The 15251-nt window shown below is 38.7% G+C and overlaps 1 non-coding gene across 1 annotated transcript; it reads right to left on the reverse strand.

Annotated features, from left to right (window-relative positions):
- Positions 1-13597: 13597 nt before the first annotated feature.
- On the reverse strand, positions 13598-13704 carry LOC126016863 (U6 spliceosomal RNA). Its single transcript, XR_007498549.1, has one exon. It is a non-coding gene; the product is annotated as a U6 spliceosomal RNA (small nuclear RNA).
- Between the last annotated feature and the right edge of the window lie 1547 nt (positions 13705-15251).

Genomic DNA, 15251 nt, shown 5'->3' on the forward strand with positions numbered 1-15251 from the left:
TATTACTGAAGGGGTATCACTCATATTATTTCCCTTCCTTTCAGCACCCAGATCTTGTCCAAAATGATCATCTCCAACTATATCATTGTCATAGTAGTCCCTTCTCTGCCCTAACTGCACTCCCTGGCTGTTCGGGTAAGCTGCTTACCATGGACTGGCCCTCCTGGCTCTCATCTCTATTATCTACCTCAATATTTTTTAAGGTCATTTGAATTTATTTTTAGAGCTATTAAAATTTCTAATCACACATGCATTAACTACTAAACTTGGTGTGTGTTACTGTTAGTATTGTTGTTGTTTTGGGGCCACACCCAGAAGTGCTCAGGTTCTATTTCTGGCTGTTTGCACAGAAATCACACTTAGCAGATTGGGGCACTATACTGGAAGCCAGATCAAATCTGGGTCTATCCAGCCACATCCAAGGCAAATGCCTCACCCACTGTGCTATAGTTCTGACTTTGAACTTCTTTCCTAATAGCAGTTAGAAGGGGAAATACTGTGAGAATCATTTATTAATTTTACCCTAAAAGTATCGAAGTTTTCATTTCATCTATGTAGATGGTGTCTTAGTAGTTATATTCAAACAGTTTTACCTACAGAGATTTACCAGTCAAGTTTTTCTCAGAGTCTGATGTGTAAGACAGAATCTTCTAGGAAGATGAAAGGGAGGTTTTCCTTAAAGTGAACTGCATATACTTATGATTCAAATATTATTTTTAAAGTGAGAGTCACTCACTTGGGAATATTATGCTTTGGTTGGAAATCAGAGAAATTTGACTTCATATATTGATTCTAAAAATAGATTTTAAGGCTATGGGCATGGCTTAGGTATAAAGTATATGCTTACTTTATGAGATCTAGGTTGAATTCCTGGCAAAAATATTCACACTAGATTTTTTTTATTTATATCTATTTTTATTTTGAATTTATAAATACATAAATTAATTGACTAGAACCAATTATATGTCTATTATAATATATAACAAATAAATAAGATTAATGTATATAATAAATATATTGAAATTATATTTATTTCTCTATTGTGAGTTCTAGTTTAAATATTGTATTTCTAATGGAAATATAAGAAAGAAATCAAATACATATAAATAAAATGTAGATCTGATGATGTTATACATTAAATGCTACATATTATGTATGCAATAATATATAATTATAAATATATTCTTTCTTTAATTCCAAACCTTGGCTATTGTAAATGAGCAGTGCTATAATGATTATTAGTGTTCATATCTTTTCAGATTAGAGTTTTGTGACTTTTGAATAGGTATCTACAAGTGGAATTGCAGTATCAAATGATGAATGTATTTCTAATATTTTGAGAAATCCTACACTGTTTTCTAAGGAGACTAAATCAACTACATTCTTACCAATAGTGTGGGCTCATTTTTATCTACACTTCTTAACAATTATTATTACTGGCCTTGTTGGTCGTTTTTGGCCATTAGAACTTCCTCTTAGATATAAAGTATTCTCATTATTTTGGGGGGTCTGGGGATGCTCCCAAGCAGTGCTCAGGAATCCTAAGGGGCCCTTTATAGTCATTTTCAGCCAAGTAACCCTGTAGTTCAATCTAAGAGTCCAAACATTGGTGGTAGTTGGATCTGACTCTGCCTGGGAACCTGATGGGCCTTTTTTTTGCTGTGGAAATTCTTTTTACTTTGACATATTACCATTTTATATGGTTCTTTATTGTTAACTTTATTAAATAAATTGAATCATTGATGACACTTCTGAAGTTCATACTGAAAAGATTTGCCTATGCTTTCAAGAATATATCTTACAAATTTTGGTTGAATCTCAAGATTATCAATCCACTTTGAATTAATCTTTGTGATTGATGTGAAGTACCACTTCAAGTTTTATTTTTTCACATGCTGCTTTTTTTTTTTTACTTTTATTTTATGAAGAAAAAGATTCAAAGAAAGAGGACAAGGTGAAGTTTATAGTGGGAAGACGGATCACCCATAAACAGAATTCTCAGAAGAAATCCCCTTGCTGACACCTTAATTTTGAATTTTTGGCCCAAAATACATTAATAAAACAAAACACATGCACAAGTATTCTGTTTATCAAGTCCCAAAAATGTAGTACATTATAACATTTCTTAGCTGCACACAAAGCAATCTAAAGCCACAAAATTTGTATAATCCTTTAACATTGAAGGTATAGTATTTTTTTATACTTCCAACAAATGCATATTAATTTAAGTTAACCTCAAAAGTTTAAGTGATAGACCTTGAGACTTCGTGATCTGAAGTTTAATACTATTATATTAGTCTGCTTTTGAATTTTATTTTTTAAATTTATTTAAAGAAAGTATGTCACATAGTTGACATAATTGATCATAATACATTTGTTTTAGGAAGAACAAAGGCAAAGTTATTTTCTTCTTTATTCTCTCTCTTTTAAAAATAAGAGTCAAAGGAGCACAGCAAACATGATGTGAGAGTGGCAACTGTTGTTTGCATAAGTCCAGCAAAATATGGGGAACATGGAAAGGAAAAGCTTTGGGATAAATACAAGAAGACCTTACCCCTGAAGTTTTCTGGCATAAGACCAACTCTAGGCTCCAGGCATACTAGGTTTTCTAACCCAAGTCATTGTCTGTAGTGCCAATACATTTTATTTTTCACAAGTCACTATTGTTGGTGTCAGATTTCTGTAGTTAAAGATCCTGGAATCTGTGCATATCCTACATGGAAGTCAGGATGAAATGGAGAATCCTTTTCACCTCACAATTAGAGGGCAATGCAGAGAGCCCTTTCCTGAAAGCAGGTCCTTGTTGTTGTTAAGTCTTCTGGGTGTTAAGGGAAATCTTTTTTGAGTAGGTCGATGCCAGAACAATGGTAGGGTCTTCTCTGGTAGAGGATTGCTTCCAGAAGATGTTAAAGACAACCATAGTTGTTTTGTAAATGGCATCCCTGGTTCATGGGTGAAAGGAGAATGTCCTTTCTTCTAAGGTTGAGCCAGGTCAATATGACAATGTTCAGGGTGTAAGGTCCCATTGTATTACAAGATTTGTGTATTCCTATCTCTATTAGACAAGAACTTCTTTGTATGTATTTTCCCATTTTAATGTGCCTATGCAAAAGCGGAACAATACCACATGGCATTATCGGTGCATATGGGGGCCACTAGAACAAGTTCAACAATCCCTGTGACTTGGTTCTAACATAAGCTTTAAAGTGAGGGATTCATTTACCGGAATTCTGTAGATCACATAGAGAAGAACAGGACAAAACAGTGGGAAAAAAGCATCATTTATAAGAAAATATTTAGTAATAGTTATATGATAAAAATAGATATAAGTTAATTGTTAAGTAAATACATATATTTAAAAGTAAAAAGGGTAAATGTGGGGTAATAATTGATGGTTGGAGGTGAGGAAGTGAAGGACTAGAAAATGAGTATGTAGGGTGGTGGGCAAGGGCAGAATATAATATGGACATTCTGCATATGCAAAACATAAATTAAACATAAGGAATACTATTATTATATACTTTACAAGCAGGGGGATCTCCCCATGAACAGTTTTGAAAATGAAGATCAGTGAGGAAAAAATATTGCCAGTAACTGTCCCAGTGCATCACAGCGCAACACAGCATCTCCTAGCACCCCTCAAGCTAGGGAGAAGGCCTTTGGCCTGGAGTCTCCCTGGGTCACCCTAAACCCCATGCAGGCGTGAGCTAGCCTCTAGAACAGAAAAGGATTGGAAACTGGAAGCCAGACATATGCCTGCCCTCCTACAAGGGAAGGTTGGGAAAGCCTGGGGACCCCTTTAGAGTCCACCAAGAACCCCACCTTTCTGGTTGCCTGGGGCTGGCACTCAGGCAAGGCCTGGAGTCCAGGGGAAAAAGAGGGGGACAGCTGTGCACCTGCCAATCCTACCAGCACACCAGGCTAGGGAGAAGGCCTTCAGTCTGGAGTATCCCCAAATCTCATTCCGGCAATAGCTAGCCTCTAGAACAGAAAAATATTTGGTATAGAACCTGAAGCCAGACATCTGCCCGCCCTCCTCCCAATGCCCCTTCCACCCTAGTGCAAAAGGAAGGACGGGGAACATATGCTGCTTTTTATGTACCATTTGTTCAATGGTTTTCCTGGTTTGCTTCATATACTTATTTTCTATGTAATAGATATAAATCTGTCTATAAGCAGAGGGATTATCTCTGGCTTCTCAGTTTTTTTAATTGTTATGAGTCTATATACAGTTTTGACTTCAACTTTATAAGTATAATTTGAAGTTTTTACTAAATACACTACAGCATTATAGTATAATTTAAAGTACAATCTGACAAAACTTCCATTCCTTTTGGTCTCAAAATTGCCCTTGATTATTTTATGCAGAGTTATTGGTTATTTGGTTATCTGAGTGCAGAGCCAGGAGTGTATGATTTTATATACATTTTAGTAGAACTTTTTCTAACATCTTGAAGAATATCATAAAAATATTTGTGAGAAATAGGATAAATGTGTACAGTGCTTTAGGTAGGTCTTCATTCTGATCATTTAATTTTTCTGACTTATGAACATGGAAGGTTTTTTTTTACTACTTGGTGTCTTCTTTTATTTTTTATCAATGATTTATACTTTTCAATATTTTAATATTTTATTGACTTTTGATTCCTAGGGATTCTTGAAGCTTTTTCATAATATTTTAAATGGGAAACTTTAAATATTTTTTATCTGAACTTAATTCGATATAAAAATTGTATTTAGAAATTTTTTTCTAGGGCCAAACAGTAGTACTGTGGGTAGGGTGCTTGCCTTGCACTCAGCAGATCTGAGTTTGATCCCCAAAACTGCATATGGTGTGATAATTGCAAGGAGTGATCTCTGAGTGCAGAGCCAGGAGTAAACCTTGAGTACTGCTTGGAGTGGTTCAAAACCCATGTAAAATTTTAGCTTAATGTATAGATATTAGTCTTTAATGTTCATCAAGCATATTGGTCTATCATTCTCATTTTTGAATAGGTAGTCTTCCCCTACCTATTTCCTTCTGTGTACTGTCCTTTACCAAATAGCATTTTATAAGAAAATGTGACTCCTGTAAGCCTCTTTCCACAGTGATCTAAACTTTTACCCTTAGAATTTTCTTCAACCACATTTTCCATTGTGAATACTGAGAAGCACTCCAGTAGATTTTTCACTACAGTGATAAACACCTGTTAAGTCGAGTAGTCACCATCACTCCAGATACCAAGGTATTAGCACAAAAACCAAAAAAAGGAGGACCATACACTGGGCATGCTTCTTAAATTTACTGAGGCAATCATATTCCCTATGTTTGAAATTTTCATTATTTTTCTGATGAGGAAAATTGGTTTCTGACACTGTTATTACTAATTTCAGGCGACATCTCAAACTAGAGTACCTTGTTCCAAAATGAGGATCTGGTGAGACCCAGGTCTGAAGCAAACATTGATTCAGGAAATAATCCACAGAACAAAAAAGTGCAAGAACAGGTTTAGGATATCCAGCACCCAAGCTAAGAATCCACCACAAAGCTTTCTGTTACTATGAAGATTCTGCAGCTTAGTGGAAGAAGATGGAAAAAATGAGTGTCCTGCTTTCCTCTGACCCCTGCTTTATTGACAGGAACCAGCCACACCTAGGGTGGGAGACGCATACCAAGTAGGAAATAATACACTAATCACATCAGCAGATTACACCCTAGGGCAAGGTATGAATATTGATTAGGGTGGGACCAAAAATTCAATAGTGTACCAGCCCTGACCATGCCCTGGGTCATGGCCAGCCTTTGCTTGCAGTGGGAGGGATGGTGTGCCACTACGAAAACTACTGTGCACCACCCTTACATGCCATCACCTAACTGAGGTCTGCCAACAACCAGGCTGTTCCTCCTGCTGCTTCCTTAGGGTGCTTGCGAAGGGTCTCGCTCGTTTTGCTCAGTCTCCCCAGGAACACTGGCTGGGACACATTTAGCATGGACTGGCAGTTTGTCAGCTCCATTGTCATGACTAGTGCCACACTTGGCATGCAGAGTTTCTGGTCATCTTGGGGTTGGATAGTCTCCCAGGCTGACAAGGACATCAGTGTACACAGGGTATGAGCAAGGTGGCTCTATTATTGGGGGGGTACCTACCACTGCTCTCCTTTCTGTCATTGGGTCATGAGTCCCCTGAACATGTCTTATTCATAGGCATCATAAATGTGCAGGAAAGGGGCTGAAGGACACTCAGGACAGTGTGAGCCTCAAGTCCAGGTGGCTACAGAAACACTAGATTCTGGCTCCTGTGGTCCACACATGGCTACTAGGTGCCTTGGTTCCTTATGCCTCAGAGCCACAGAGCCAGAGTGGCTGTGGCTGGTGTGGGTGCAAGGCTTCAGGTTACTCTCATTGCCATTGTTTGTCTCTTCTGCCATCACCACAGCTCTGCCATCAGTTACCAGTCTGGCTCCCCTGAACAAGTCATTTTGGTTGATTTCCTGGTCAGTAGTGCGAGCGTTCCAGGAATACTCCCAAGATGTACCTCATAGCTATACATCCTCTCATACTATTACCATGTGTGCAGAGCTCAGGCCTCCCCTCTGCATCGTTCAAGGCCAGACACTCCACTCCAAACTTGAGACTGAACTGGGCCAGGACAATATCCTTCCATCTGGACCCAGAAACTCCTCCTCCTCCCCCAACTGGAGCCCCTTCCTGACTCTTCCCTACCCCTAGAGTCTAGGGCCTAGACTTACCTCCTCCTTGACTGGGACCCAGATAGGGCTCGAAGCTACACCAAACCAGTCTTTCAGGACAAGGCCACTTGAATCACGAAGAGTCCTTTTACACTCACCTATTTTGTCTAGTAAATATGTATATCTACTAAACAGTTTGGACAGAAGCATTTTTTTTTGTTTTTGATTTTGATTTTTGGACTAAACTGAGTGATGTTCAAGAATTAGTCCTGGCTGTGCTCAGAAGTCGCTCTGGTTTGAGGACCATATGGGATGCCGGGTATAGAGCTGAGGTCCATCCTGGATCTTCCCCAATGCAAGGCAAATGCTCTACCACTGCATACCATTTCTGGCCCCTCGGAGAAAGCATTTTGTAAAAAAAAAAAAAAAAAAAAAAAAAAGGTCACATCAAGTCACATAAGTCTGTCTTTAGTAAGTTGATAAAATGACTTAAAATGAGAGGGAGCATGGGCAGGACCTGCTCTCAGCTCAAACCCTGATCAGTCCTGGGTCAGCTGCATGCAAGGTACAACCCCTACAACTCTGCTATCACTCTGCTCTCACTATTTTTTACGAATTTCTCAATTTTTTATTATATATTATTTTTATTTCAACCATATTTGCTTACATATCTTTCACAGTAGTATTTTAGGTACATACTTAACATTGAATCAGAGGAATTCCCATCACCAAATTTTAACTCCCTCCAGCCCCGTTCCTATCTTGCATCCCATGTCCCCCACCCTCACCCCCCGGGCTGCTAATTTTTAAGTCCCACATAGACTCTAGAAGGATGGATTACATTATAGGTTTATATTTTGCCTATAATGAAAAGATTTGAGTACCATGTGATTTTTTCAATCAATTTATCGATTTTTCTTCAACACCCATGCCATTTGTTCTGCTGCTTAGTCAAATGTGGACATCAAACTCTCTGGCTCTGAAGGTCTCATCCATGGTTTTGGGTTGAACAACTTCACTTTGCCTCTTGATGCACCTAGATTCCTAGGGATGATTGTGCGAGCCATACCTCCAAGTTCAATTGTTTTTGTGATGGTACAGAAGTCACTGGCTCTTCCCCAGGCCATTGAGGGCTCTGTGTCCACTGGGGACACCCATGCCTCTGGATTCACTGGATCCGCTGAGGCCATCGACATTGATTTCGTTGATAGGTGGGGGACAGTTGGGAAAAGCCACCCTTCTGGGAGTTTTGCTGCCTCTGAAACTGCCTCTGCTTCTCTTGACAGTAATAATGGGTATACCAAGGCCATCCATACCGTTTCTTGAGCCACTCAAATTGCCTTCGTAGTGTCTGAAGTCTCCTCTGCTGCTGCCTGCTTCAAAGTTCCCGTTGTCACTATCTATTCCCAGCATCTGTGGAGACAGGGAAGAGCAGCATTGGGCACAGGGTGGGGGTGGCCTGCTGGGAGGATGGAGAAGACCAGGGTCAAGCCACAATAGCAGAATTACACAATTGGAGAATCACAAAGAAGAACTTGAAGAAAAACTGTGAACCAAAAATAACAAAGAAGGCAATAAGGAAATAAAAGATAAAGCATTGAAAGAAACAGTTAGGTATTTAATGAACAAAAAACAAAAAAAATAATCTACGGATTGTACATATACCAGAAGGGAAGTAAATAGGAGAAGGGGAAGAACAAATGGTCAGGGAAATAATAGCAGACAACTTTCCTACCTTCTGTAAAGAGACTCCATTGCAAATCTAGGAGGTGAAATGAGGCCGTAATAAAATAGACCCTTATTAATAATAGATCCTAATAAACCAACACCAAGACAGAGTAATCCAAATGGCAAAAAAAAAAAAAAAAAAAAAAAAAAAAAAAAAAAAAAAACAAAGAGAAAGATAAACTCCTTAAAGCAATAAAGAGAAAAAAAACCCTCAAGTACAATGGAAGGAACATAAGAATCAAACCAGATTTACCATTTGAAACAGTTCAAGTACGAAGGACTGTGGAATGACCATATTTATTTATTTATTTATTTATTTTTTTTTTGTGGTTTTTGGGTCACACCCCAGCAGTGCTCAGGGGTTATTCCTGGCTCCACGCTCAGAAATTGCTCCTGGCTGGCACGGGGGACCATATGGGACGCTGGGATTTGAACCGATGACCTCCTGCATGAAAGGCAAACACCTTACCTCCATGCTATTTCTCCAGCCCCAATGACATATTTAAACGACTGCATGTAAGAAACTTCCAACCTAGAGTCCACTACCCCAACCAAAACTCTCATTCATATGAGATGGAGGACTAAAACATTCTCAGTCAAAAAAGAAACTCGCATTATTGTGAAAACAAAAACTGATTCTAAATTATCTACTCAGAGATGAATTACGAAATCCAAAACACCCGGTTGTAACAACCACCATATACAATATAAACTGCACCAAAAGCCCATCTTTGTCAATAATTTTCTTAAATGTCAATGGACTAAACTCTCCCATTAAAAGACACATAGTATAGAGTGGATTAGAAAAATAAAAACCGGATATCTTGCTGCCTGTAAGAATACACACCTACAAGTACAGGATAGAAAGAGGCTGGGCTGGAACGATAGCCACAGTGGGTAAGGCATTTGCCTCTACGTGGCGCTAGAGGTAAGGTGTCTGCCTTTCAAGTGCTAGCAAGGAACGGACCACGGTTCGATCCCCCAGCGTCCCATATGGTCCCCCAAGCCAGGGGCGATTACTGAGTGTTTAGCCAGGAGTGACCCCCTGAGATCAAATGGGTGTGGCCCGAAACAACAACAATAACAAAAAAAAAGAAAGAAAGAAAAGAAAAGAAAAGAAAGAGGCTCAGAATAAAAGGATGAAACCAATTATTCAAGCCAATGGAAAACAAAAACAAAAACAAAAAAACTGGGGCAGCCATTCTTATATCAGACCAAATTGCATTCAACCTGAAGAAAGCAGTCAGAGGTAAAGAGGGTCACTACTTATTGATCAGGGGAACACTAGACTAAGAAGTATTAACTCTGGTCAATATTAATGCACCAAATGAAGAACCAGCAAAATATGTAAGGCATTTGCTCGCAAACCTGCAGAACCATATGAAGGAAATTTGATAGTAGTAGATTTCAATACTCCACTATAACACTGAATAGATCCACCAAACAGGAAAATCTAGCAAAGAAATAAGAGATCTAAATGAGAAATTAGAAGAACTAGGGCTAATGGACTTATATAGGGCCCTCTACCCCACAGAAAGCAGAATACACTTTTTTCTTCAAGAGCACATGTAACCTTCTCCAGACAGACCATGCCTTAGGATATTAATATAACTTGCATAAAATCACAAATATAAGGATTATTAGAGGCAACCCTATAAGATCACTATGCAATAGAGATCAAGATTGATTGTAAAAAGAACCTATGGAGAAAATCCAACACCTGGAGATTAAAACAACATGCTGCTCAACAACAGCTTGATCAAAGAGGAACTCAAGGAAGAAATAAAATAATTTCTTGAGATAAATGTTAATGAAGAGACAATTGTCAAAATCTGTGGGACACAGCAATAGCAGTAATTAGGGGGAAACTCATAGCAATATAGTCCTATGTGAGGAAAAAGGAAAATTGACAAAATCAACCATTTAAAGGGAAAACCTTAAGGAGCTGGAAAAAATAGCAGCAAAAAAACCCAAACACAATCAGAAGACAAGAAATAATAAAAAACCAGAGTAGAAATCAACAACTTAGAAACTAAGAAAACAATACGAATAATCAATGAGATAAGGAACTGGTTTTTCAAAAGAATAAACAAGATAGGTAAACCACTGGCAAGTCTCAAAAAGAAATAAATAAATAAAAAGGGAAACACCCAAATAAATAGGATAACAAATGAAAGGGGAGAGATTACAACAGAACCAAGAAAATAAAATCCAACACATCAAGAGGACTTATTACGAACAACTATACTCAGTCAGATTAAAGAACCCAGAAGAAACCAACAAATGTTTAAAAAAAATATCATTTTCAAAGCCTGGAAAAGGAGGATGTAGAAAGCCTAAATAGGCCAATTACATCTGAGGAAATTGAATCGGTAATTAAGAAACTCCCCTAGAACAAAAGTTCAGGTCCAGATGGTTTTACAGGTGAATTCTATCAAACATTCTGAGAAGAGTTACTACTACTGAACCACAGGCTCTTCCAAAAACACTGAAAAGACAGGAATCCTTCCTAATTTCTTTTATGAGGCTAATATCACACTCATTCTCAAAGATGGCAAAGACATCAACCAAGAAAAAAAAACTACAGACCAATCTCACTAATGAATATAAATGCAAAATCCTCAACAAAATCTTAGCAAATCAAATACAGCACTACATCAAAAAGATTATACACCATGACCAAGTGGGTTTTATTCCAGAAATGCAAGGATGGTTCAACATATGCAAATCAATCAACATCATACACCACATCAACAACAAGAAAGACAAAACTCATATGAGTATATCAATCGGTACAGAGAAGGCATTTGACAAAATCCAACACCTGTTCATGATGAAAACACTCAGCTAAATAGGGACTGGAAGGAACCTTCCTCAAGTTAGTTACAGTATCTATGAAAAGCCACACAGCCAACATTATCATTAATGGCAAAAAACTGAAAGCATTTCCACTAGGGTCAGGAACTAGGCAAGGCTGTCCACTCTCCACTCTCATTCAGTATAGTTTTAGAAGTCCTAGCAATAGTAACCAGACAAGAGAAGGGAACAAAAGGAATCCAAATAGGGTAGGAGGATCACAAACTATCTCTTTTTTCAGATGATATGATAATATACATTGAAAACCCTAAGAGTCCACAGTAAACTCCTAGAAACAAATTAACCAATAAAGCAAATTGGCCGGTTACAAAGTCAATACACAAAAGACAGTAAGTAGCGTTCCTCTTACAAACAATGAAGTAGAGGAGAAAGATTAAGGAAACAATCCTATTTAAATTAGTATCAAAAAAGCAAGTACCTTAGGAATAAACCTTACAAAAGAAGTGAAGGACCTATACCATGAAAACTTCAAAAACACCCCAGAAAGAAATTGAAGAGGACCTAAGGAAATGGAAGAACATCCCATGCTCATGGGTAGGTAGAATCAACATAGTCAAAATGTCTAGGCTTACCTAAACTTCTATATAGATTCAATGTAATCCCTATCCAAATTCGGACAACATTTTCTAAGGACTTAGAACTATCAATTGTAAAATTCATCTGGAACCAAAAAAGACTCAGGTTTGCCAAAAACGTACTGAAAAATAAGAAGCGGGGGTGACATCTCTTTACCTAACCTCAAGCTTTACTATAACACCATAGTGATCAAAACAACATTTTAGTGGAACAAAGACAGAGTCTCAGACCAGTGGGTTTGAAAGAATATCTAGAGATAAACCCCCAGATATACAGTCAACTGATATTTGACAAAAGAGCCAAGGACTTGAAATGGAACAAAGACAGTCTCTTCAACAAATGACATTGGAGCAACTGGGTAACTACAGTAAGAAATTAAAAATTGAACACTTCAAGACTTATATATCAAAAAAGTCTTTGAGAATAGAATGCCAATGGCAAGAGCTTTGGCATTCAAACCTAAATAAATGGGACTACATCAAACTAAAAAGTTTCTCCATGGTGAAAGAAACCCTAATTAATACTAGGAAACAGAGGAATGGGAGAAAATTTTTTGCACTCAACACGTCAGATAAAGGGTTGATATCTAGTATATACAAAGCACTCAGAAAGGTGAGCTTCAAAAAAACCGAATAAAGTCATAGAAAAATGGAGAGAAGAAATGAATAGATCCTTCTCTGAGGAGGAGCGAAAGATGGCCAACAGACACATGAAATCATGCTAACCTTCACTCATTATTAGAGAAATTCAAATCAAGACAGCAATGAGTTACCACCTTACACTAGTGAGGATGGCTCACATCAAAAATAATGTGACCATTCTCTCTCTCTGTTGGCGGTGTATGTGGTAAGAAACAAACTCTCATCCACTGCTGGTAGAAATGCTGCCGATTACAACCCCTATAGAAAACAATGTGGAGAGTGCTCAGTAAACTCAGAATTCAGCTCCCATATGATCCAGCAATTGTGCTCCTGGGTATCTATCCCCAAGTAGGAAGGACATTCATCTAAAGTAAATGTGTACTCTAATATTTATTGCAGCACTCAGTACAATAGCCAAGATTTGAAACCAACCTCAATGCCCAACAATAGATGTGTGGATCCTGAAGATGTGGTATTTATACACAATGGAATACTACATAGTAGTCAAAAATAATACAACCATGCATTTTGCAGCAACATGGATTGGATCTACAAAATATATTAAATAAAGTAAGCCAGAGATGAAGGATAGAGAATGGTAGCAGTTTTCTGAGGTACTTAGAATATACAGCATATATACATGTAATACTCCAAGAACAAATACAAAGGTCTAATAAGGTAGAAAATCCAAGCACTGTAGTTATCAGCATTTACTAGGGAGTAGTGTTAAAAACAAGTGGAAATGGAACAACACAAAATCTCAACTATCCTTTATACCATAAAGAAACCAGCAACAATGGAAACCATGGTTTAGAGTGAACAGGTAATCAGGCTTTTACTATAAAGGCCTATAATAATGTCTTTGGGAGCTTATACACAGATACAGGTGAAGAATTTGATTGGAAGCCAGACTCCAGTGGCAGCATTTCTTAACTATGTATTTTAATGCCTTAATCTTACTAGGTATAAAATAACCTCACAGCTTCTCTGTCCAAACTAATTCTTGGATACAAAGGTGGACACCTATTTTGACACCTTGGAGCTCAGTCATACTAGCTACCATATTTAGTTTTTACTATGAAAATATCTTTTTTTTTTTTTTTTTTAAAAATATGGAACGCTTCACGAATTTGCGTGTCATCCTTGCGCAGGGGCCATGCTAATCTTCTCTGTATCGTTCCAATTTTAGTATATGTGCTGCCGAAGCGAGCACACTATGAAAATATCTTGATGAAACACTCCAATATATACTTTAACTCTGGTTTATATCCTCTATTAGAACCATATGATCCATGTTATGAAACATATGAAACAGTTAACTGAAAACCACAGACTTATGTAGTTAGGACCTACTCATCAAACACGTGTGGGCAAATTATCATTTCCTTTCTCTTTTCTTCTCTCTTCTCCCTATTTCTTTCCTTCTCTTTCTTCTTCTTTCTCTTCTTCCTCCTCATCACCTCAATCTATGACAAATCATACCTTCATACTTAGGTTCTCTTTAGGAAAGGAACAGGGGCAAAGGAGGGGGATATAGGATGGCATGCTGGGAACAGGTGTGGATGGGAAGATAAGATTGGTGGTGGGAATGCCCCTGTTTCAGTGTCACTATGTACCTAAAATATCACTGTGAAAGATATGTAATCCACTTAGGTGAAAATAAAAATTATTATAAAAATTATGTAAATTTCATTTAAAATGAAATATTTTAAGACAACAAGCAACACTGGCTGGGATACATTTAGCCTGGACTAACACCTTGATGATTACATTGCCACAGCAAGCACTTCACTTGGCATGCAGAGAGGCTGGCCATGTTGGGGTTTGGACAGTCTCCTGGCTGACTTGTCCATCAGTGCACATGCTGTGTGTGAGCGGGTTGCACTGTTATAGGTGAGTCCTCTTTCTGCAATACACACTGCCACTGGGTCATCCAGTCCCTGGGCATGTCTCATTCTTAGGCTCATCATGTGCTCATCAAGGGTTTGAAGGACCCCCTAAGGCAGTGTGGACCTCAATCCAGGCAGCTCCAGAAAAACCAGACTGCAACTGAGTCAAACCTCAGGGCCACAGAACCAGTGTGGCTGAGGCTGGTGAGGGTGCGAGTGTCCTGGTTAATGTCTCAGCAGACCCATGGCAGTGTCCGCTCATGCTCCTTCTGCCCTCATCACAGCTCTGCCATCAGGTAACCTTCTGGCTCCACCGAGCAGGCACAGTGAGAGTGACTTCCTGGCCCAGTGGGTTGCAAGCATTCCAGGAATCCTTTCCATGATGTGCTCATAGCTGCACATCCTCTCATATATCTAGTAGTTCTGCAAAGCTCAGGCCTCTCCTCTGCACCATCAAGGCAAAACACTCCACTCCCCGATGGGACTGGCTGGTCCATTCTGGACCCAGACACTCCTCTTCCCCTAACTGAGACTTTCCCCTGGATTTTCTCCCCTTCCCGACTCTTCCCTACCACATAGACTTACCCTGCATGGGGAACCAGCTAGGTTCTGAGGCTAGACCAAGCCCATTTGTCTAAGGTTCTGGATGCAGTTCGGAACAAGCTCAGTTGAATCACGAAGAATCACTTTCCTTTGCCTATTTAGTCCTTGTAAGTATGTATACCTATGGACCCAGGATCATAGAAACATTTCTCTAATTTTTCGTTTTTGTGCCATGCCCGGTATCACTTAGGGATTTTCTCCTGGCTTAGGGGTTACTCCATCCAGTGCACATAGTGTGTACCCTACCTGGCCTAACTGGGCTACTGGG

This window comes from Suncus etruscus, chromosome 8 (genome assembly GCF_024139225.1).
Source record: "Suncus etruscus isolate mSunEtr1 chromosome 8, mSunEtr1.pri.cur, whole genome shotgun sequence".
Lineage (NCBI taxonomy): Eukaryota > Metazoa > Chordata > Mammalia > Eulipotyphla > Soricidae > Suncus > Suncus etruscus.